Genomic DNA, 22,096 nt, shown 5'->3' on the forward strand with positions numbered 1-22,096 from the left:
CTTAACATACACAAATTGAGAATATTATGAAACTTTTAATCAGATCAATGGTAGCAGGTTTGTAGTTCAGTAGGCAGTTTTTTCCACCCATATGGTGGAAATGCCCCAAAGTTATAGTGTGGTTCTAGTCTGAAAAGTGACTACAGAAATGATACATTCAAACACAGCACATCTGGTCCCTGTGTGTATTCAAAGTCATATCTACTTACTTTTGTGATAAAAAAGTAAGTTTTTTTAGCTGTCCTTTTAAAAAAAAACAACCTCTGTTAGCCCAGCAGAGCTGAGAGTGAGCTATGGATTCTATTCCTATTTATATGTCATCAGTGGGATTATTTATGGAGTTCTAAACAGTTAGACCTGTGTAAACATATTGAAGGCATTGGGATGGCACATATTTTCCATAGGACATAATTTTCTGACAAAGACATGGCACAGGTGTAACTGAGGGAATAATTTGGCCTGCAGAAATATTGTTATTGTTGGTGGTGATGTATGAGAGTAGAGCCAATCAGAAAAATGCAAATTAGTTGCAACTGAAATATTTAGCACAAGAGGTTTGACTTTGACAAACTTCGAACCCTATCCAGGGGATTTTGTTGAGCCTTGAAGCTGCTCTTTCAAGCTATCGGCTCCCTATCACTCCTCTAGGTGGGCTACCCAGGAGCCAAGTTTTCTTGGACTTCCAGGCTCTCCGGGTCCCTGCCAGGTGGGCTGCCATGAAGATGGGGACCCTGAATGGCAGTGGTGAAACTGACCAGCCTAGTCATACTACTCTGGCTGTTTCACCTGCTGTTCCTTGTGGGCAGCAGTGAAACTGACAACTATGTCAATTCAGTCAGCAGCTACCAAGGCTTCCAGGGTTTCTGGCTCCCTGTACCATGCCAGATGGGCAGCCAGGGATCCCGGCAAGCATATTTCATTTTGGAAACACTATATTCTGCAGGATTTTAGTTCAGCAAAAAATTGAGGGTTTTTTGTAATAATTTGAGATGAAAAATATATTTCTGAAAATTCAAAAATTTCCACAGAACTAAAAATCAATTTCCCACTGAGCTCTAATGAGGAGGAAGGAACTCAGTGTAATGTTCACATTTCAGGTTCAGTATACAGTTCTGGTATTTAGAGCTCAGTTCAGATAAAATAGAAGTGATGTTAGTACTATGAAGGAAGCAATCAGAAACTATAGTGAGGATTCTCTCTTCCCCTTTCATCAGAGGCGCATACCTGCTGGTTTTATATGAGCTGGTGTAACCCACAGGTCAGTGTGCATTACATGTCCCACTCTGTGCCTGAGCCACAGAGGCATTCAATCTGAAGCTCCTCATTTTAACAGAGTGGGGCTGCTGGCAGGCTGTTTTTCATGCAGGGCTGAGTCTTTGGAATTCACTTCCCCACTTTGCCGGAAATAGCCAGAATCTGTTGAGTTTAAGGGCATGCTGCAAAACTCCTATCTTTTCCCAACTTTTGAGAGAGGAGATAAGAATCTCAGGCCAGAAGAAGTGGATTGTTGGAATATTTTGGGCTGTGGTCAGTGACTTGAATGGGGTGTAATTTTCTCCTCTTTGGGGAGGGACTCGACAAGACTGCTGGTTTGCATTTGTGGTGTTTAAGTTGATTTGTATCTCTAATATCAGAGATAACTTGAGCTTTTGTACAGGTGATTTTTAGGTGAAATTGAAATAATCAAATAAAAAAGAAGAGTGTAAATGTATTTAATCTTCCCACTAGAATCCATGTATTCTTGTTGTTGTAAAGTTTGTATGGAAGAAAAAACTGAAATGAGAATGGTTTTTATTTTGTCTATAAGAATTAGAAATGGTAGGAGATTAGAAAATGTTAAAGGCACATAAAGAATATCTGCTTGTTTCCCTATTTTGTGAAAAGGAGAATGCAATTATGTGACAGACAAATTTCAGAAAATGGCTTTAAGATATACATTTTTCTAAGCAGAACAAACATAATTGCTTACAGAGAAGTGATCATTGTGATCTATTTCCCTTGTAGTATTTTCAAGATTAATTAAACAGCAGACTTGTGATGCATTATCTGTGCTTGATATTTCTGAATGACAAGGTTTGGGTTCTGTCCTCTGTGATCCTTAACGAGGATTTTCTTTCTTCTCATCCTTGATAGGCCCAAAATCACCCAAACCTGCTTGGGCAAGTGTCACAGGGTCACTCACCACACTGGCACCTCCTGCTGAGTGTTTTGAGAATTAGCTCAGTTCCAGAGAGTGCGCCCTCAGGCAGTGGTAGCTCTCCCATCTTTGCCTCCTCCTGTAGACCCGTTGCAGTTCCATTCTTTCGGTGTCTGCTTCATGGCACAGCCCTCTGGCCATGTCACCATCTGGTTTCCCCCCCTTCCAGGGGACTTCTCCAACAAGATTCCAGCCACTCCTCACAGCAGCTTGGCAGTCCACAGCCGGGCTGCTCCTTCAGCCGCTAGTGGGGAAGGGAGGGAGGCACCAGGCCCGCCCACTACTCCGGGCCCTGGCCAGGGACCCTGCAAACAGTAGCTTCCCACTGCCTCTTCCTTCCGCTCACTGTCTCTATTCCCCGGGCTACTTCCCCGCAGCCTCGGTTCCTTCTGCCTCTGGCTCCAGCTCCTTTGCCCTCTTCCCAGGGCCTCGAACCTGCAAGACCTGGCAGCCCATCAGGATCTCTCCCAAACTCCCCAGGTCCCTGCTAGCACCTGCCCTTCCCTGCAGCAGATACTTGCTCTCATCTGCAGCTTCTTTTATATGAGCCAGCTGGGCCCTGATTGGCTGGTCCAACGGCTGCCCTAATTGTCTACAGCTGCCGCCATAATTGGCTGTTTCCTCTGCAGCCACTCCTTTGGCTGCCTGCCGCTCAGCCTCCCTAGGCTGGTTTTAACCCTCTCACGGCCAGTGCTGGGCAGGTGCCCCGTCACACCAAGAAAGAGGGGAGGGACTGGATGTTACTTCTTCTGACACACATCAGTTCAGCTTCTTGTTCAGTCACAGGGGTTCCAATGGAACAACACAAAGAGTTCCTTGTTCCCTAATAGCTGAAATTGCTGCTGGTTCTTTCTGGGCCTGGGAATCTAACCCATATCCCTTGTAAGATATGGTGATGGAGCATTAACTAAAGAATCAACGAACTGACCTCACTATGCCAGTCAAAGTGGGTTGTTTTAATTTATGGAATCAGGGTCCCATAATTAAGATTGTAATCTAGATTTAACCACTATTTTCATCTCACCCCTTCCCTCCAATTTGTTAAATAAAAACTTTTGACCATTGAGTCTCAGTTCAAGGATAAACAGGTTTTGGAAATTTAGAGCAAATTATCTCCGCTTATTCTGAATTACAGGTTAGTGGAAATGTACAGTATTTTTGACCATGTGTGTGTGTCGTGGTTGTTGTATTTTTTTAACTTATTAACTGGTTCAACGTGTCTGCAGTGATATTTTTGATGATTTGACAGTTAACCTAAATTAGCATAGATTCTATAGTGTTAATATTTTCAAACCTGGATGCCTAAAATTAGGCTTCTAAATGCCCACTTAGGGACTGTGACAGGGTCAGGCCAGATGGCTATATGAGAGTAATAGAAGGCAGATATATTAGCCCCAGGCTAAGTAGGTCCCTTTTCCCTGGGTAAGGTAAAAGGGAAGTTTCCAGAACAATCAGGAACCTTCTGGAGACAATTAAGACAGGTTGATTAGAACACCTGCAGCCAATCAAGAAGCTGCTAGAATCAATTAAGGCAGGCTAATCAGGGCACCTGGGTTTTAAAAAGGAGCTCACTTCAGTTTGTGGTGTGCGTGTGAGGAGCTGGGAGCAAGAGGGCACTAGGAGCTGAGAGTGAGAACGTGGACTATTGGAGGGCTGAGGTATACAAGCATTATCAGACACCAGGAGGAAGGTCCTATGGATAAAGAAGGTGTTGGGAGGAGGCCATGGGGAAGTAGCCCAGGGAGTTGTAGCTGTCGCACAGCTGTTCCAGGAGGCACTCTAGACAGCTGCATTCCACAGGGCCCTGGGCTGGAACCCGGAGTAGAGAGCGGGCCCGGGTTCCCCCCAAATCCTCCCCAACTCCTGGTCAGACACAGGAGGAGTCGACCTGGACTATGAATTCAGAAAAACGGCCAAGCTGAGGGCTGCCGTGAAGCTCCAAGGCGAGCAAATCTGCCAATAAGCGCAAGACCCACCAAGGTAGAGCAGGAACTTTGTCACAACTGGTGTTAGCAGTGGGATCTGGTGTCCACAGCACGGCAGAAGAAGGAGGGTGTTTGGAAGTGGGGGTGGGAAGAAAAAAAAGGGAAGAGGGTCTATTTTTATTTTTTTCACCACAATGCGGGAGGTAATTCGGGCATTGATACAAGCCACAGCTGCCCAGCAGGAGGCTACTCGTGTCCAGGCAGCCGCCCAACAGGAGGCTGTACTGCTGCAGCAAGAGACTAATCGCCTGCTGATGGACCAGGCTGCTCAAGACCGGGCTATGTTGTGGGAACTGGTAAACCAGGTAAAGGCCCTTACAGAGCTGAACCGCGGTCATAATGGGATGCAGATCATGCGGGCCAGCAACTGGCTGCAGAAAATGATGCGGGAGGATGATGTAGAGGCATACCTCCTGGCCTTTGAGAGACAGCCCTGCGGGAGGCTTGGCCCCGAGAACAGTGGTCTGGCATCCTTACTCCATTCCTGTGTGGGGAGGCCCAGAAGGCCTACTATGATTTGCCTGAAGAGGCTGCGGCAGATTACCCCCAGCTGAAAGCAAAGATCCTGGCCAGATCTGGGGTAACGACCGCAGTGCAGGCCCAGCGATATCATGAGTGGAGGAATCAGGAAAATAAAACCTCGCAGTCCCAATTATATGACTTCATCCATCTCGCACGAAAGTGGTTATGAACTGAGTCCCGGAGTCCAGAGGAGATACTAGAGGTTCTGGTCATCGACTGATACATGAGAGGACTACCGCCAGACCTTCGCGCTTGGGCAAGCCAGAACGAACCTTCCACCTATGATGAGGTTATCGTGCTGGTAGAAAGGCGAAGGACGGCGAGGGAGCTGACCCAACCAGTTAAGGAAGAAGCACCCCGGGTTAAACTAGCAGCACCAAGCCCTAGAGCTCCGGTGACTGGGCCACCAGGAGAGCCCAGGTGGGAAAAGAGAGGGGCTGAAGGCCCACCAGAAGCCACAAAGAGTCGGAGCACTGAGGGGGAAGAGGATCATGATGTTAGACTACACAAACCAAGAGACCGGGGAATGCCTAGGGCTCCATACAGATGTTACGCCTGCGAGGAGTGGGAACACATATCTGAACAGTGTCCCAATGCCGAGGAGCCTATGCAGTGTAACCTGGGGAACTGGGCAGACCCATGCTCCCTAATCCACCTTGTGGGGGGTCTCACTAACCCCACATATGTATACTAGACCAGTGAAGCTAAATGGGAGACCACAGCACTGGTTGATTCGGGGAGTGCTATCACGCTTGTCTCGGTGAAGCTTGTGAAGCGTAGTCAGCTGCTGTGGGCCAAGCGTATGGGGATAACATGCGTCCATGGGACAGTTGGTTATTACCCCACCATCCCAGTAAAAATCGAGATTCAGGGGAACACTACTGAGGTAGCAGCAGGTGTAGTCCCTAAACTCCCATACACAGTGCTCATAGGGAGGGACTTCCCAGGGTTTGGAGACTTACTCCCAGTAGGGGAATTGGAGAAAGGGGGAAGCCCTGAAAGTAGTGAGGTATCCACAGTAGACTGTCAACCCCCAACCTTCTCTGAAATATCCCCAGATTTGTTCTCCACTCCCAGACAGCGTAGAAAGACGAAAAGGGAAAGAAGGGCAGCTAAGGCCTTGGGAACCCGAATACTGTCCCAAAGCCAGAGGGTCGCTCTCGTAGGTAGGTGGACCCGAGAAGTTGCCCAACCCTGTAGTGTTGAGCGGGGTGGGGGGGAGGGGATATGTGACAGGGTCAGGCCAGATGGCTACAGGAGAGTAATAGAAGGCAGATATATTAGCCCCAGGCTAAGTAGGTCCCTTTTCCCTAGGGAAGGTTCCAGAACAATCAGGAACCTTCTGGAGACAATTAAGACAGGATAATTAGAACACCTGCAGCCAATCAAGAAGCTGCTAGAATCAATTAAGGCAGGCTAATCAGGGCACCTGGGTTTTAAAAAGGAGCTCACTTCAGTTTGTGGTTTCAGAGTAGTAGCCGTGTTAGTCTGTATTCGCAAAAAGAAAAGGAGTACTAGTGGCACCTTAAGAGACTAACCAATTTATTTGAGCATAAGCTTTCATGAGCTACAGCTCACTTCATCGGATGAGGTTTGTGATGTGCGTGTGAGGAGCTGGGAGCAAGAGGCACTAGGAGCTGAGAGTGAGAACGTGGACTGTTGGAGGACTGAGATGTACAAGCATTATCAGACACCAGGAGGAAGGTCCTATGGTTAGACTAAAGAAGGTGTTGGGAGGAGGCCATGGGGAAGTAGCCCAGGGAGTTGTAGCTGTCGCACAGCTGTTCCAGGAGGCACTCTAGACAGCTGCATTCCACAGGGCCCTGGGCTGGAACCCGGAGTAGAGAGCGGGCCCGGGTTCCCCCCCAAATCCTCCCCAACTCCTGATCAGACACAGGAGGAGTCGACCCTGGACTGTGAATTCAGAAAAACGGCCAAGTTGAGGGCTGCCGTGAAGCTCCAAGGTGAGCAAATCTGCCAATAAGCGCAAGACCCACCAAGGTAGAGCAGGAACTTTGTCGCAGGACCGATATAAGAGTTCACATATTTTCAGAAGTGCTGAGCACATTTACCTGCCATTGACTTCAGCAGGATTCAGAAATTGGTGCTGAAGATAGTTTACCCTTGGCTACACTTGCAGTTAAACTGAATTCAGCATTAGTTGTAACTGCATTATCAGCAATGGGTAAACTTGTTAAAATAGACAAGGTTTATGAGTTTCTCATTCTTGCTTCTTAGAAAGCAAAATTCCAAACTTATACGTGCTTAAATTTTGCAACTATATACATTTTCCCCCTTTCTCAGCTGTTTTGCAAGAGAGGAATAATTTAGCAATCTTAACAAAATGCATCACTTTTGAAATGTTACACACATCACAGGTTATGTACAGGTTTGGTACTGTAGAACAATAGATTAAGTAGAAAAGTGAATGGGGGCCCAAAATATCTGATCTTCAGGTGTTAGTAGATTTTATGATAATCCATAGTTTGTGTTTTGTGAGGTGCGTTATATTGATCTGTTCATCTTGCTTTTTATAGAATGGAATGAAGTTGAGAAAGCTGCAGAAAAAGCCCAATAATCAACTTCTAGTGTTTACCTTTTCTCAGAAATCCTTCCCTCAACCATCCATGCATCCATTGATCTATTTTAGGATTTTATACTTCTGCCCATTTCTGGAGTGTCTGACCAACTTCTATGTAAAATCTATAGCAATAGTGAAGTGTCTTGTGGATTTCATGGAGTGTCTGGCTCATCTCCCTTTTTAGAGTAAACATTCTGCTTTGGGTATTTTTTATTGTTTGAGGGGTTTGACTTCTTTTTTGCAGGTTGGTTGATTTGTTACAGTTTAAAATATTTGGGTAGAGGTATGGGTAGACGGAGACTCAATGTTGAGAGTATCCTTCTTGCTGTGGTAAAAGGGCTCTAATGAGGAGAGATTTTCAGCATTTCCTAAAGACTCTGGATTAGTGTAATCTCCTCTGGAAATTTGTTCCATAGCAAGATCCCCTTGATGGAGATTCTTTGTCCCCTGGTCTCCTGTGCATTATCCTGCGCTTTGTGACCAAGACCTTAAACTGGTATTTGAAATTGAGTGGGGGCCAGCGGAGAGACTTGAGCATGGTGCTTATATGCTCCTGGGAGCCAAGACTATGGAGGAAACAGGTGGCTGCATTCTGTACCAGCAGGAGACTGTGCATTGTCTTTACATTCAGTATCAGATACAGTGAATCAGAGTAATCAAGCCTGGAGGTGACAAATAGGCAAAGTTTCCTGGAGAGCTGGAGATGAAAGAAGGCATTTTTAGACATTGATGCTATGTGGTCATCCAGTCTTAATGAGGAGTCACACCAGACTGAAGGCCTCACTCTGCTTTGACTAATGGGGTCTGTACATCTGTGCAGACAGTATCTCAGCTGGTTTTTCGAAGTGTTTCCCCCTTGCAACTGTAATCCACGCACCTTCTGGATGTGGTGTGCTGTCCGATCTAGTGGCACCGAGACCACTTAGAGAGATAAAATGAGTCTGCTCTACAGCCTTCACGAATAGCCAGTTGGCTTTTGGCTCATGCGGTAGAGGCTCATGCACTAAGCTCCAAAGCCCCAGGTTCGATCCTGCCTGCCAACAACCAGGGTCTGTCAGTGTTACAAGTGGGGGCTCGTCTGGGATTTCAGCTGGGAAGACTCTGAAGATTGGGACGCGCTTCCTCAGCTAGGGGAAGTATGTAACCCACACACCTTCTGGGTGTGGTGCTCTGTCCCATCTAGTAGCACCGAGACCACTTAAAGAGAGAGATAAAATGAGTCTGCTCTACAGCCTTAGCTAATAGCCAATTGGCTTTTGGTTCATGCACTAAGCTCTGGAGTTCCTCGGTTCGATCCTGCCCACCGTTGACAGGGGTCTGTCGGCGTTACACAACCAGCATCAGTTCAGTCTTGCCTGGGTTCAGCTTGAGCCAGCAGGTCTTTATCCAAGGAGGTATTCTGACATCTCAGTTGTGATGGTGCTTGCATCAGCTGAGAATGGGCTAGATAGTTGTGTTGTCTGCATATTGTTGCCAGCTGTACCCATGCTATTTCACTCGCTCCCTCAATGGTCTCATGAGATCAGTGAAGAGAAGCAGATATAATATCAATCCATGTATGATGGTACAGGTGAGGAACTTAAGAGAGGAGCAGTTACCCATTACCATTGTGAGTTCTGCTGGAGAGGAATCATTGGAGCCACTGTAGCGCTTGTTCCATCTACTCCTTCTATGTCATCCAGGCAGGCTAGCAAAACCTTGGGATTTATTGCATCAAGAGCTGTAGTGAGATCCAGCAATGTGAGCATGGAGACAGTGCCTGTGTCTATGGCCATAATGGATTCCTCTTTAAGTGCCTCTAGTTCTGACCCTATGCTTTGCCCTGGTCTGAACTCTGATTGTAATGCACCCGAAATGCTGGCTGATGTCACATTTGTTGGAGCTTGGAAGCTACTAGTACACCTCACTATTCTTTCTTTCTTTCTCTACTTCCTACTGTCCTTTAAAGTTCCAGTTCTATTCTCTTTTAGAAAAGTGTGTGTGTGTGGGGGGGGGGGGGCGGATCATTCTACATATATTTAGCATCTCCCTCTAAAAGAAATTCCTTGTCGACTCTTGCTTTTACCATTTTCATATTACTAATTTGGTCTATCTAAATGTGATCAACATTACTTCCTTTATCCGGCTCAAGCTCCGGCCCTCTTTTTACACTTTCTATGTTTCCCTGGCTGCTTGTGGCTATGTGCTACTGACCTCACTGGTCAGGAACAGTTTGCTGGAATCTCACATTGCTGACTTGGCTTCACTTCTACTTACCCACTTGCTCTTTTTACCCTTTGGACTGACAATATGCACTCATCTAGCTCTGTATCTCTCCACAGCGGTAAATCCTGGGTTGTCCTGGGTTTTAGTCCTTAACTTGTACTGTATTAAATGGAAAGCTTCAGTTTTCTGATAGTATGCACAAATTCCAATGTGTTTAAACAAGCAACCTAATCTGAAACTAAAATAAAAATGAAACTTGTTCAAGAGTAGTTTAAATGATAATCTAATTAGCTTTGTGGTTGACTTTATTCAGAAGATCAGAGACATATGGCTTTTTGGAACCTTATTAATAGGATTGTTTATATTGCACAATGTGAAGTTCTCCAACTGTGAATTTTTTAAAAGGGTTGGAAGTACACAATTATTATGACTTATGCCTTATAGAAACTTGTTTGAAGCTAATTATTAAAATAATTTGTCAGTTTTGATAATCAGGATCTTTAATCCTAAAGCCTACATTCTTTTGAAATAACAGAAAGCAGGATTCTTTCCACATAATGTCCTGGGGGATTACAGACTGACAGGTAATAAATTATTAGGTTAGCTCTTCACATTTTTGTTTAAAATATGCTGGTTTTGAAAAGCATTCATAAGGTAACTTATGAAAAAAATGTTTGATATATTTTCTCAGAAGTTTTTTGATCTGAGATCTGTTCTCATGTAAAATGCACTGAACCCCAAAGTGTAACTGGGGAAATGTTATTTGAGATATAGAGGGCTTGTTGCCCTCTACACTGCTGTTGCCTCTTCTGTGGTATGGTAAGTTGTAGGCCTGTTCCCTAGAAAGCTGTACACTCACAACTCCCATTAGTCAGCCAGACTTGCATGTGGTAGTGGCCATTTCCTCTCAGGAACAGACCTGTGAAATCAGTTACCCCCTTATTGAAAAGGGGTCTCTGGCTGTGAAACATGCGTAGTATTGCCAGCCCCAAAAGTTCAAAAATTCTGAGTCAGACGCCCAAAACCATGAGGTTTTAAAAAATATTGTATTTTGGTTTTTGAACCCCCTTCTGCCCATCCCCAGCGTGTGACCATTAGCATTGCCTACTCTCCCAAATTTACTGAGTAAGTTGATTTTGGCTCTCACTACAGGAGCTCTCACGTCCCCATCTGCCAGTCTCCTGCCCAGCAATTAACTTTGCTCCCCAAACCTCCAAATCCTCCCCCACATCTGTTCTATTGGTGTCAGTCCAGGTTTTCCAATGATTGCCCTTTTTTTTTTTTTTTCTGAGGTAGCTGTCCCAGGACATTAAAAGTGAATTAACTCCTGTTTTTTGTCCGTTGAGTCACCTCTTGGGCTGCTGCTGGGGTGGGGGAGTCTCATCTTTCTCCTCCTCATGCTGCTGCTCCTCCACGCTACTGGCTGCTACGCAGTTGCCGCAAAGAAGCCATTCAGCGGAAGCAGCTGCTTCCTACCTGGCCAACAAGCTTCTCAGAGCAGTAAAAGAGCTCAAGGAAATAGCCCCACAGTGCCTTGCTTCTCACCATAGTGGCAGCTATTCCTGCTCAGCAGGGCCCTGATCCACACCCACGAGCCACCTCCTATCTTCCCCTGCACCTTCCCAGCTCAGGGATATCCTGATTTTTGTACTTCAAAGGTGGCAATCCTACAGTCTCCCTAGCCCTATCTGCTCAGCCCCTATTGGTTGTGCCACACCCTCCCTTCCCCTGCCACATTTCTGATCCTCCTGGAGCTCTTCAGCCCCTTTCCAGACCTGGGGGCTACAGTAGAGTCTCCTCTCCCCCTTCCAGTCTGGAGGGGCAGCTCCAGGGGCTCTTCACCCCTTCTCTGCCCCCTTCCCAGGCCAGGTGTTGCAGGCAGCGGGGGGAGGATCAGAGGAGGCGTCTCATTGCTCACAGGAAGGGAGGGAGACGAGGGAGTGAGCTGCCGGGCCCTGTGCTCCCCCTGCCACCTCCCCTCCTGTGAGAAAGATGGTGTCTGAGGGGAGCAGGAGGGAGTTCTGTCGCTTTATGCAGCAGCCTGGATTGGCTGTTCTATCCCCCAGAGGTGGGCTAGTGGGATAGGCAGCCAATCAGAGGAGGTCCCATCCCCCTCTGGCAGGTCTGAAATTGGCTAGAAGGTGGGAGCATCCCACCTTGTCATAAGACAAGCTACAACCCTGGCCAAACTCCTGTCACTCCTGAAAAAATCCCTAGAGTTAGCAGCTCTGAAGGCAACATAATCCCTTTGCTATCCCTCCTGTGCTAGGGCCCCCTTTCTCCCTGCCACCACGTGCCATGCACAAGGAAATTAAACTGTATCAAAATGCTTCTAGTGGGGCAAGTGCTGTTGGTTTTTTACTCAAAAAGGAAAGTGAATTGTAAAGTGATCATGCACCCCTTAAATGGACAGAAGCAATGAGAGATCGTAGTGCTGTTACCCAGGGTTTCTGAACCCAGAGCTCTTGGTAACTTTTACTCTTGATGAAGTGGTGGCAGGAAATAAATCACTAGAGACACAGACATTCAACCGATAGATGGCTTGCACAAACAGCACAATACAAGAGTGCTTTCACTGAAAGCTGTACTTTTAGTCTCAAGCACTTATACACCTCCACATAGGGTTGCCAACCCTGACTGAAGCTATTCTGGGAGATTTTTTCCCCCCAACATAATGTAATGTCCTTTTCTTAAAATATCCTATTAAAATGTCCCGGATTCCTTTCAATAGTCGCCGGGAAATCTATGCTGATTCCGGAGACTCCAGGCCAATCCTGGAGGGTTGGCAACTGTATCTCCACAACATATTAGTAAAACACCCCCCCAAAATCTCAGATTTGTATTTACCCAAAGTCTTGAAGAGATCTCGAGTGGATAACTGCAAACGTCCAGTGGCCGGTCTTCTGTCTGCAGGGGACCTTGAGAGGTGTTCAGGTGTCCATAGAGCTCAGATTTCTCCCTCTTTTTATACCCAATTTGTTGTTATTATTACATAGCTTGTTCATCAAAACAAAAAAACCCAGACAAACTGCTGAGCAGAAACTAAGTTAAGTGTGGAGATTTCCAGCTTGTCAGGCAGAGAGTATTCCATCAGTTAACCAGCTGTATAGCAATAGTTAACTATTGTCAGACTTTCAATCTTGCAAAACCGCATGCTTGGGAAAAACAACTCAAGTCAGGAGGGCAGAGGATCATGTTTACTCCTCGAGGTCACTCACTTCCCTCTCCCCTCCTGGTCTGTTAGTTGTGCTAAGGTTTCAGAAAGGCCTTCTTTTAGCTGCTTTCAGCAATAAGCATAACAATTAGTACTGCAGCAACTGGCAGTGGTTTAAACACATTGCTTGGTTCTGGGATATCAAAAATCTGCTCCTACAGTGCCTGCTGGCACAAGATTCTTCAGTTCTGTTCTTTCATGGTGAGTCACAGGTTGTGTAAGGCGCACCGAGATGCTGAGCTTCCCTTCCCCCCCATTGTGGGGTGGGAAGCGTGTGGCTCTCCTGCATTTAATTTTGGCTATTCTTTCAGGAATGCCGTGTGTGACAAGTTGAAGAAATCCCCATTGATTTCCAGCAAACAGGGAATTAATTCATTTCCTAGGTATTCCCTTGAAGCTTAAGGTAGAGAAATAAAATGGAAGGAGGCTGAAGGCTTTTTGGCTTTTTCTGTTTGGGTTCTTTTATTGTATAGGAATTGGGTAGAATCCCTATAAATAGTCAGTGAGCCCTCTGGTGGTGCTCTCTGTGGTCTTAGAAACATGCCAGAGCAGTGGTGTATGTATGGAACTCAGCCTTGCACGTTGCATGTAGTTAGTAAAGATGGTTATTTGACCTCCACTGTGCCATGTGACTGCTTCATATTACATTTGTTGTGTAAAGAGCGAAAGACACAGCAGTTGGCAGCGAGCATGGGATACTGATCCAGGAATACAGTGGAACAGAGCGTGCCTGCGGAGGCCTGGTACAACTGAAAAGCCCTCCAGCCACTGGGACTGTGAGAACACTGCTGATTTAGGGAGAAAGAAGGCTTAAAGTATGCATCTGTGTAGGGCAAATGGATTTTGGACTTCGATAGCTCAACAGAAGATTGGCTCACCTATACGGAGAGGCCAGAACGTTATATAGTAGGTCATTAGATCACCTAGTCTGACCTCCAGTATAACACAAACATTACATTTTACCCAGCTACCCTATAATAGGGCCCACTGATGTTAGTGAGTCTAAAGCATTTCAGTCCTCAGGAGACAACTGTTCAGTGCCACAGGCAGAGAACAGGAGAGACCGAGGAGCCATCAATGCCTGAATCCCCTGCAATGTCAGAGGATTCATTAAGTGAGATATGCCCAGATGATCCTAGCAGGTGATCCATGTGCCATGCAGAGGAAGGTGAAATCCCGCCAGTGTCCCTGCTAATATGACCTGGGGGAAATTCCTTCCTGGTGCTGAATCTGGTGATTAGTTTGACCCTGAGCATGTGAGCGAGATACAAAGGGTTGCCAACTTTCTAGCTGCACAAAAGCTAACACCCTAGCCCCGCCCCTTCCCGAGACCCTGCCCCTGCCCCAAGGTCCCACCCCCACTCACTACATTTCCTCTCTCTCTGTGGCTTGCTCTCCTTCACCCTCACTCACTTTTACTGGGCTGGGGCAGGAGGTTGGGTTGTGGCAGGGGGTGAGGACTCTAACTGGGGGTGCGGGCTGGGTGGTGGAACCAGAAATGTGGGGTTCAGGGAGCAGGAGGGAGCTCTGGGATGGGGCAGGGAGTTGAGATGCAGGAGAGGGTGAGGACTCCGGCTGGGGTCGACAGTTTTGGGCTCCAGGAGGGGGCTCCAGGCTGGGGCTGAGGGATTTGGAGTGGAGGAGGGGGCTGTGGGTTGAGGCAGGGGCTTGGGGTGCAGGAGGGGGTGAGGGCTCTGGGGTAGGGCCAGGGATGAGGGGTTCAGGGTGTGGGAGGGGGCTCTGGGTTGGGGCAGGGGGTTGGGTTGCAGTGCGGGTGACAGCTCTGGGCTGGGGGTGCAGGCTCTGGGGTGGGGCTGGGGATGAGGGGTTTGCAGTACAGGAGGGGGCTCTGGGTTGAGGGGGCTCAGGGCTGGGGCATGGGCTTACCTCGCGTGGCTCCCGGTCAGTGGTGCAGTGGGGGGGACTAAGGCAGGATCCCTGCCTGTCCTGGCACTGCGCTGCACGCACCCCAAAAGCAGCCAGCAGGTCCGGGGCCTAGGCGGGGGGGCCGGGGAGGCTCCATGCGCTTCTCTCACCCGCGGGCACTCCCCCCTCCCCCCACCAGCAGTGCATGGAGCCTTGTGGCCCTCCCGTCTAGGAGCTGGATCTGCTGGCTGCTTCCGGGGCACAGCGTGGTGCCAGCCAGGACAGGTTGGGACTAGCCTGCCTTAGTGCCGCAGCACTGCCGACCGGACTTTTAACAGCCCGGATGACCGTGCTGACCTGAGCTGCCAGGGTCCCTTTTCGACTGGGTATTCCAGTGGAAAAACAGACACCTGGTCACCCTAGAGCGGAGGTGGACAAACTACGGCCCGTGGGCCTGATCCTGCCTGGCCCCTGAGCTCCCGGCCAGAGAGGCTAGCCCCTGGCCCCTCCCCCGCTGTCTCCCCTCTCCCATGGCATGCCGCTGCGTGGGCAGCGCTCTGGCCCGCTGCTCCTTTCGGGCAGCGCAGCTGGCTCTGGCATGGTAAGGGGGCAGGGAGCAGGGGGGTTGGATAAGGGGCAGGGTGCCCCGAGGGGCAGTCAGGGGACAGGGAGCAGGGGTGGTTGGATGGGGTGGAGGTTCTGGGGGGGGTGGCAGTCAGGGGACGGGGAGCAACGGGAGTTGGATAGGGGATGGGGTCCTGGAGGTGGTTAGGGGCCGGGGTGTGGATAGGGGTCGTGGCAGTTAGGGGACAGGGAGCGGGGGGGGAGGCGGGGGGAGTTGGATAGGGGGTGGAGTCCCAAGGGGCGGTTAGGGGCGGGGGGTCCTGGGAGGGGGTGGTCAGGGGTCAAGGAGCAGGGGGGATTGGATGGGTCAGGGGTTCTGAGGGGGGCGGGAAGTCAGAGGGGGTGGATAGGGTGTGGGGGCCAGGCTGTTTGTGGAGGCACAGCCTTCCCTACCCAGCCCTCCATACAGTTGCACAACCCCAGTGTGGCCCTCGGGCCAAAAAGTTTGCCCACCCCTGCCCTAGAGACACACCAGCCAGGCATCTGAGAGAGGGGATTCTTTGTACCACCTCAGAGCCCTAATCCACCGTCTGGTGTCCTGTCTCCAGCCATGGCCAATCTGTGATACTTTGGAGAAAGGTAGGGAAAAAACTCCAGAATACATCTGGCCAATTGTGCATGATAGAATGAGATAAATAAATATATCACAATGAGAGAAAAGTGGCAGTTTTGCTTAGTGTCATGGGGGCTAAAACCTGTAACCTGGGGCATGGCTCCTATTAACCAGCAGACAAAGCATTTGCTGAGATTGTGGAAATGCTACAAAAATCACCTGTCCCTAGAGCCACTAGTGCTTGCAGAATGTTTATGCTTTTATAAACAGAATCCAAAAGAAAATTCAACATTTCTGAATGTGGCTGAATTAAGGAAATTAACAGAGCATTGCCAGTTTAGAGGGAATTTAAATGATGCATTAAGAGATATATTGTTATGTGGTATGCAAAGTGAAACAATCCAAAACCAGCTATTGACAAGATTAATCTGACCCCACAATGTGCACTAAAATTTGCTGTATCAAGGAAGACAGCTACTAAAGATGTCAGGGAACAGCATCATTATGTAATCTGTGCAACAAATACACGAGGCGTCATGCAGGAAGCACGACCTGTGCAACACTCCAACACTGCATGCTTTCATTGTGGGAAACAGTCTCACAATGCAAATGGAGGGCAAATCTTGTAAAAACGGCAACAGACAGGTACACACCGAAAATGTGCGGGGTAGTGCAGCAAGTACAACCGCTACCTCTGGAGGGCAATTCCAGAGGATTTCAGATGCAGCAGCTTGCAGATAAATGACAACAGGAAGTCGATCTGTGCACCTCTTTAAATTAAAGGCCAGGACTATGTTACAAAGGGTTTTGTCAGCAAAACTATATCTGATGGGGTGTGAAAAAACACACCCCTTTGGCCAACATAGCTATGCCAGCAAAACCCCCATTGTGGCCACCCTTTTTTTTTTTTTTTTGCTTGGGCAGTTGCACTCTCGGAGCTTGGGGTGGCAAATTTTTTGCTTGGGGCAGCAAAAAACCTAGAGCCGGCCCTGGTTCTTGTAAATCAGAAATCAGAAAGAGCTGTCAGCATAAGCTCTAGGTACTGTACTGTAGCAGCCAATGCATTTTTAGCATCAATTTAACATCATAAATATTTAGTTGATAGAATTGCAGTGCTGGTGATGAGGGAATATTTATGATATTCTATGCTCAGGAAATAGTTTTTATTAGAGCTGGTCAACAATTGCAACCAGCTTTTGGTTTTATTTCTTTGCTTCTAGCTTTTATTTCTTGTAATGTTTCTTGAGCATTCCTCTGTGGACCTCAAGATTATCGGTGCTCTGTTTTTGGTCTCTTATTAAAAACAGAAAAAGCCCCAATAATATGGTGAGGCTTTATCTTTTTTTCTTTTATGTAGCGCCTTCTGAGAATACAGCCAACACATGCCGCCAGTGTTATTCCTAACGTGCCTGTTTTACAATAACAAAGGGAAAAATTGCTACTGTTGTTTCAAATGGACTGTCACCTTCCTGGTCTAGCTGACCCTATTCTGTTAAAAAGGTCCATGTGGTATTATTGTCCCCACAGTGTGTGGTAAGACATAAATCCTCCAGTTCTGCCTTCACTTTCTTCCTTGTGTTGCACGTGGTAGGTTGGAATCAGCTGGTAAGAATGAAGTTTAGGAGAGGCCAGGGCATGTGAGATTAGGGACCTTGTTATAGCTTGAAAGAAATCCTTAGTTAGCTTGATGACCACCTACTGGATTATGGTGACCATATGAGATTTTATGGTGACCAGATTTTATATTTTATTTATTTAAAGTATATTTTTCTTCAGTTATTTTGCCTTGTTTTTAGCTGATCGTTATTTTCTGCTGCTTTTCACTTGGGGTTATGATTTCAAATCTCACTCTCTCATTTTTTAATGTTCTAAAGTAAATTGTTTCTCTCCCCACCCACTGTATTTTTCTTTTTCTCAAATCTTTTTCCCCACCCCTTTTGTTTAATTGTGGTTATGTCCTCTGTGTTCAATCTTTAAAATAATTCCATGCATGGAATCTCCCTTTCAGGTCAGTGGGAATTCGGAGTTTGGATTTGTAATAGCTACATGTTCACAAGCAATCATCATTGTCCTGTGGTTATATACAGAGGTAAACTTTCTTGAAGTCAGACATCTGGGAGGGAAATGGAGGTTGCTGAAACTAACAAAATTACTTAGCAGCGTCTCAGGCTTTTCAGAACTTTTCTCTTCCCTATAGGAACCGCTGGTAATCATAGATTGATGGCTTGTCTTATTCTGCCCACCAGCTTCTCTATTTTGCTTTGTATACTTTGTTCACAGCATACTGAAATTGTATCCTGCCATGATTTCAAGAGCTGTAACATAACGTGAGTTTCCACGCCCACAAATTCAGAAGAAACATTTTCTACCTTGCTTCATATTGTAATATGAGACTTTTACCCACATTGAGACTTTTGTGTATTAAGTCCAATCTTTAAATCTTTCAGTCCTACTCCTTATCTGGGATCTGCATGGCACTGCTTCTAGGGGATGTGATGCCACTGTCTTTGGTATCTAATGTCAGTAGTTTAGGTTTAAAAGGTTGCCTTTTAGGAATTGTTAAGACCTTCCAGAGCTGCAAGAAGTGATGTAAGCTATGTGTGTGTGACCAGTTGCTAACAAGTTGATTTAGAAAGAACTCAGACACATTTATCTCCTTCCTCACTTCCCTCTTGATATTTGTTTCATCCTAATGACTCCCAAACAGCTTATTGAAGCTAGGGTTAGACATGCCACTTAGGGGAAGCTAGGCAGCTCAATCCCCAATGACATAATTTATTCACATAGAAGTTATCTATATTAGAATGATCAGATGCAGTAGGTGCCTACATTTAATACAAAACTATAAATCATACACTCAAATATATCTGTCATAGTCACCTAAAATATTTATTGTGCTGACTCAAACAAAAAAAATGTTTTGGATTCCTTATCATAGAAGCCTGAATAAACAGTATATTTATTAATCAACATAAGGATTCTTATCTCTATTTTATGCATTGGTTCTGCAGAAAACCTACAGCTTTGAGCATATTTTAAGTCAGAGTGGAGCCTTAAGATTTATTCCAGCACCACTGCCACATTCTTCTGAGTCGATAATCCTGACAGCTATATTTACATTGCATAAGTTTTGATTATTGAAACAGGGATCATATGGCATAAATCCAACTATTGATCTATCTAATCAAAGAATGTATGTCATGCTTACAAGATTGGGGACTGTATCTTGAACAACAGTGGCTCTAAAAAGGACATAGGGGTCACGGTGGACAACCGTTTGAACAGGAGTTGATGGTGCAATACTGTGGCTAAAAGAGCTAACACATACCTGGGATGTATAAATAGGAGAATATTGGGTAGGAGTAAGGAAGTGGCATTAGTTCTGTATATGGTGTTAGTGAGACCATTACTGGGTGAAATCCTTGTCCCACTGAAGTCAAATGGGAGTCTTGCCATTGATTTCAATGAAGGCAGGATTTCACTTAGTGTCTAAATCTAGTGTCCACACATTGAAAAGGATGTGGTAAAACTGGGAAGAGTTCAGAAAAGAGTCATGAGAATGAGTCAGGGTCTGCTTTATAGTGAAAGACTAACGAATGAATCTCCATCCTTAGAGGTTTTTAAGGCCCGGCTTGACAAAGCCCTGGCTGGGATGATTTAGTGGGTGTTGGTCTTACTTTGAGCAGGGGATTGGACTAGATGACCTCGTGAGGACTCTTCCAACCATAATATTCTATTTTTAGATTCTATGATTCTAAGCTCAAGCTATGTAGTTTATTAAAGAGAAGGTTAAGAGGTGACTTGGTCACCATATATAGGTTCTCTGTGGGGAGAAGATATCTGATACTAAAAGTTTCTTCAAGTTAGCTGATGAAGGCACAAAAAAGATCCAATGGCTGGATAGTAAAACTAGACAAATTCAAACTAGAAGTAAGGTACACGTTTTTAACAGTGAGGGTTATTAACCACTGAAGCAACTTACCAAAAGGATATAGTGGGTTCTCCAATCCTTGGAAGTCTTTAAATCAAGAATGGATGTCTTTCTAAAAGAGATGCTCCAAGTGAGACAGAAGTGATGGATTTGGAATCACTGGCTGAGATTCTCTGACCTATGTTATGCAGAAGGTCAGACTATATGATCTTAGAATCTAGAGGTAGATTGGGTACCTCCCTTGGGAAGTGGCCAACACCTGATGGTGTAAATTAATCAGTGATCAGTTTGTGCCCCAAAACTTGACTTTTGACTACCTCATTTTAGCTCTGAAATGTTCCACTGTAGTGAATGCTCCAGGATAAGCACATGTTCTGTGAAGTGTTTCTAATTTTTTTTTCAAATTTACCTTCCATCAGTTTCATTGAGTGCCCACTTGTATTCACATCACGGAGCAGTGTAAAGAGGGGGTACTAACTAGTGTTTACCTTATCCACCACAATCTTAAATACCTCACTTATTTCCCTTCTAACATTTTGTAAGACATTTATTTAAAAACTATCACCAGGCTACACTGCTAATCGAATTGCACATTTAAAAATGTGTACGATCTAATTGTGCACCTGCAAGCGGCTTTATTTATTTATTTATTTATTTGTGCTGCTGTAGTGCCTAGATTGTTCTCCCTTGGGCCGAGAATCCATAAGTGGGGAAGGGACAAGGAGTTAGTGGCCCAAGGCCAGAGGGGTCCATCAGCCTTGTGCTATTGAGGAAGAGTATATAACGCAACGTTGGGAATATTGAGTCTTAGCCTTTACCTTCGCAGTGGGGATCCTGTTTAAGGGGGCTCCTTACAGCTGCTGCTAGCTTCAGAGGTACTGTCAGTGTAGCTCCACTGGAGTTCTGCTGCAGGATGCGCCCGAGACCCAGAGGTATGAGGCCTCCGTGTGAATGTACTTGTCTTCTTTTGGTTCTGGGGAATCATCAGATCCTGGGGATTTCATGGAATTCAGGGGTGGACCCTGCTGCTTGTTGTCTGGGGGAAGCCCCTCCCTCGGGTGAGCTGACAGAATAACTGGGGAGAATTTCAGTGAGGGAATATCAGAGATTTCCTCCTATTAGTTTCTCTGCAGGAGTGTGTGGGGGGAGAGTGACATTCCCTAGTGATGTCATCCCTACTTATCTGCAGAGAACATGATAAAGTTTTTTTTAAACTAACTTAAATTATTACAAAATATCTGACACCAAGATCACGCACTACTAAAAAAAAAAAAAAATTTTATTGTCCTTGTCAGTTTCGCTTTCCATTTGAGGGAAATACAGTTCTATTTGAAGAACAAAGCCTGAGCACATCTCTTCAATTTAGTCAGATTGGTCGACTTTCCACTACAGGGAAACCATATGCCCAATAAAATTAATTATGTGCATTCCACATGCTAAGCAAATACAAGTTTACTTTATTGACTAAGAGGTGAATATATATGGCTTTTGTTTTTTATTTGGTTGAAAAATTGTATTTGGCAAGCACAGTACAAATTTGAGAAAAATATTTCCTTGCGTGTACTTGAAAAGTGATTTGCATTACTGGTGAGAGTAAAGTGACAAAGAGGAGGTTGGGGTTTTTGTTTTGTTTGTTTGTTTTCTTGTTAAAATACTATTTTGTTAATACATTCTATACAAAAGTAATGGAGCAGAATGCAAATCAGCCTATGACAATAGCATTGCTCCCCTCCCTCCACCTGCTGCCCCCCCCCCCAAAGGCATGGAACACTGACAACTGAGCACCTGTTCTGAGTAAGCATAGTTCATACCTTTGATTCTGACCATATAAATAAATTAGTCAAATAGTGACTCATAGCATTAACTTGGGTTACGTACCTGGGAACCGTAATTTTTATGATAATCTTCTCTTTATTCTCCCTAACCCCAGGAGGAATGGTGAGGAAAGGAAACCCATTGCTTCATATCAGTTCTGGTTTTCGTTCCTTCTCAGCAATTACACAATGAAAATAAGATTCTGCTAGATAGCCTCTCTATTAATTTCTTTATTAGAGCAATTGTATTATGTATAGTGTTTGAGGTTTTTTGGAGGTGGCAAGATGGAATTAGGAAGAGGGAAGGGATGTTGGGTAGAGGCTGAATTTGAGTTTTCCCATCCTTTTCTAAGCCCTGATGCTCTCCTTGCTGTTCTTTTTGTTTTAAAATCCCTTACCTTTGATGCCATGCACCCTAACCATTGACTGTCTACCAGAGAACCCAAGGGTCGCCATTTAGCAACATGAATCATCCCCTATAGGTTGAGAGTTTAGCCTTCACAATTAATTTGTAAATTCTGGTACTGTAATTCTGCAAAATATTTTAATTGGAGAAAGTCCAAATTTTAAATAAAACCTTTAAATATCTACAATCAGTTCAATA

General features: G+C 45.8%; 1 protein-coding gene and 1 long non-coding RNA gene across 14 annotated transcripts in view; one reads left to right on the forward strand and one right to left on the reverse strand.

Moving 5' to 3' along the window:
* Positions 1 to 12,629, reverse strand: part of LOC140910346 (uncharacterized) — a 62,819-nt gene extending 50,190 nt beyond the window's left edge. For all 3 annotated transcript variants that reach the window (XR_012158548.1, XR_012158546.1, XR_012158545.1), the window contains exon 1: positions 12,338 to 12,629. This is a non-coding gene — a long non-coding RNA (uncharacterized lncRNA). The remainder of the gene's footprint in view (positions 1 to 12,337) is intronic.
* The window catches only part of MTUS2 (microtubule associated scaffold protein 2), a 502,826-nt gene that overhangs the window by 171,900 nt on the left and 308,830 nt on the right, over positions 1 to 22,096 (forward strand). The window lies entirely within an intron of this gene.

This window comes from Lepidochelys kempii, chromosome 1 (assembly GCF_965140265.1).
Source record: "Lepidochelys kempii isolate rLepKem1 chromosome 1, rLepKem1.hap2, whole genome shotgun sequence".
In the NCBI taxonomy this organism is placed as follows: Eukaryota; Metazoa; Chordata; order Testudines; family Cheloniidae; genus Lepidochelys; species Lepidochelys kempii.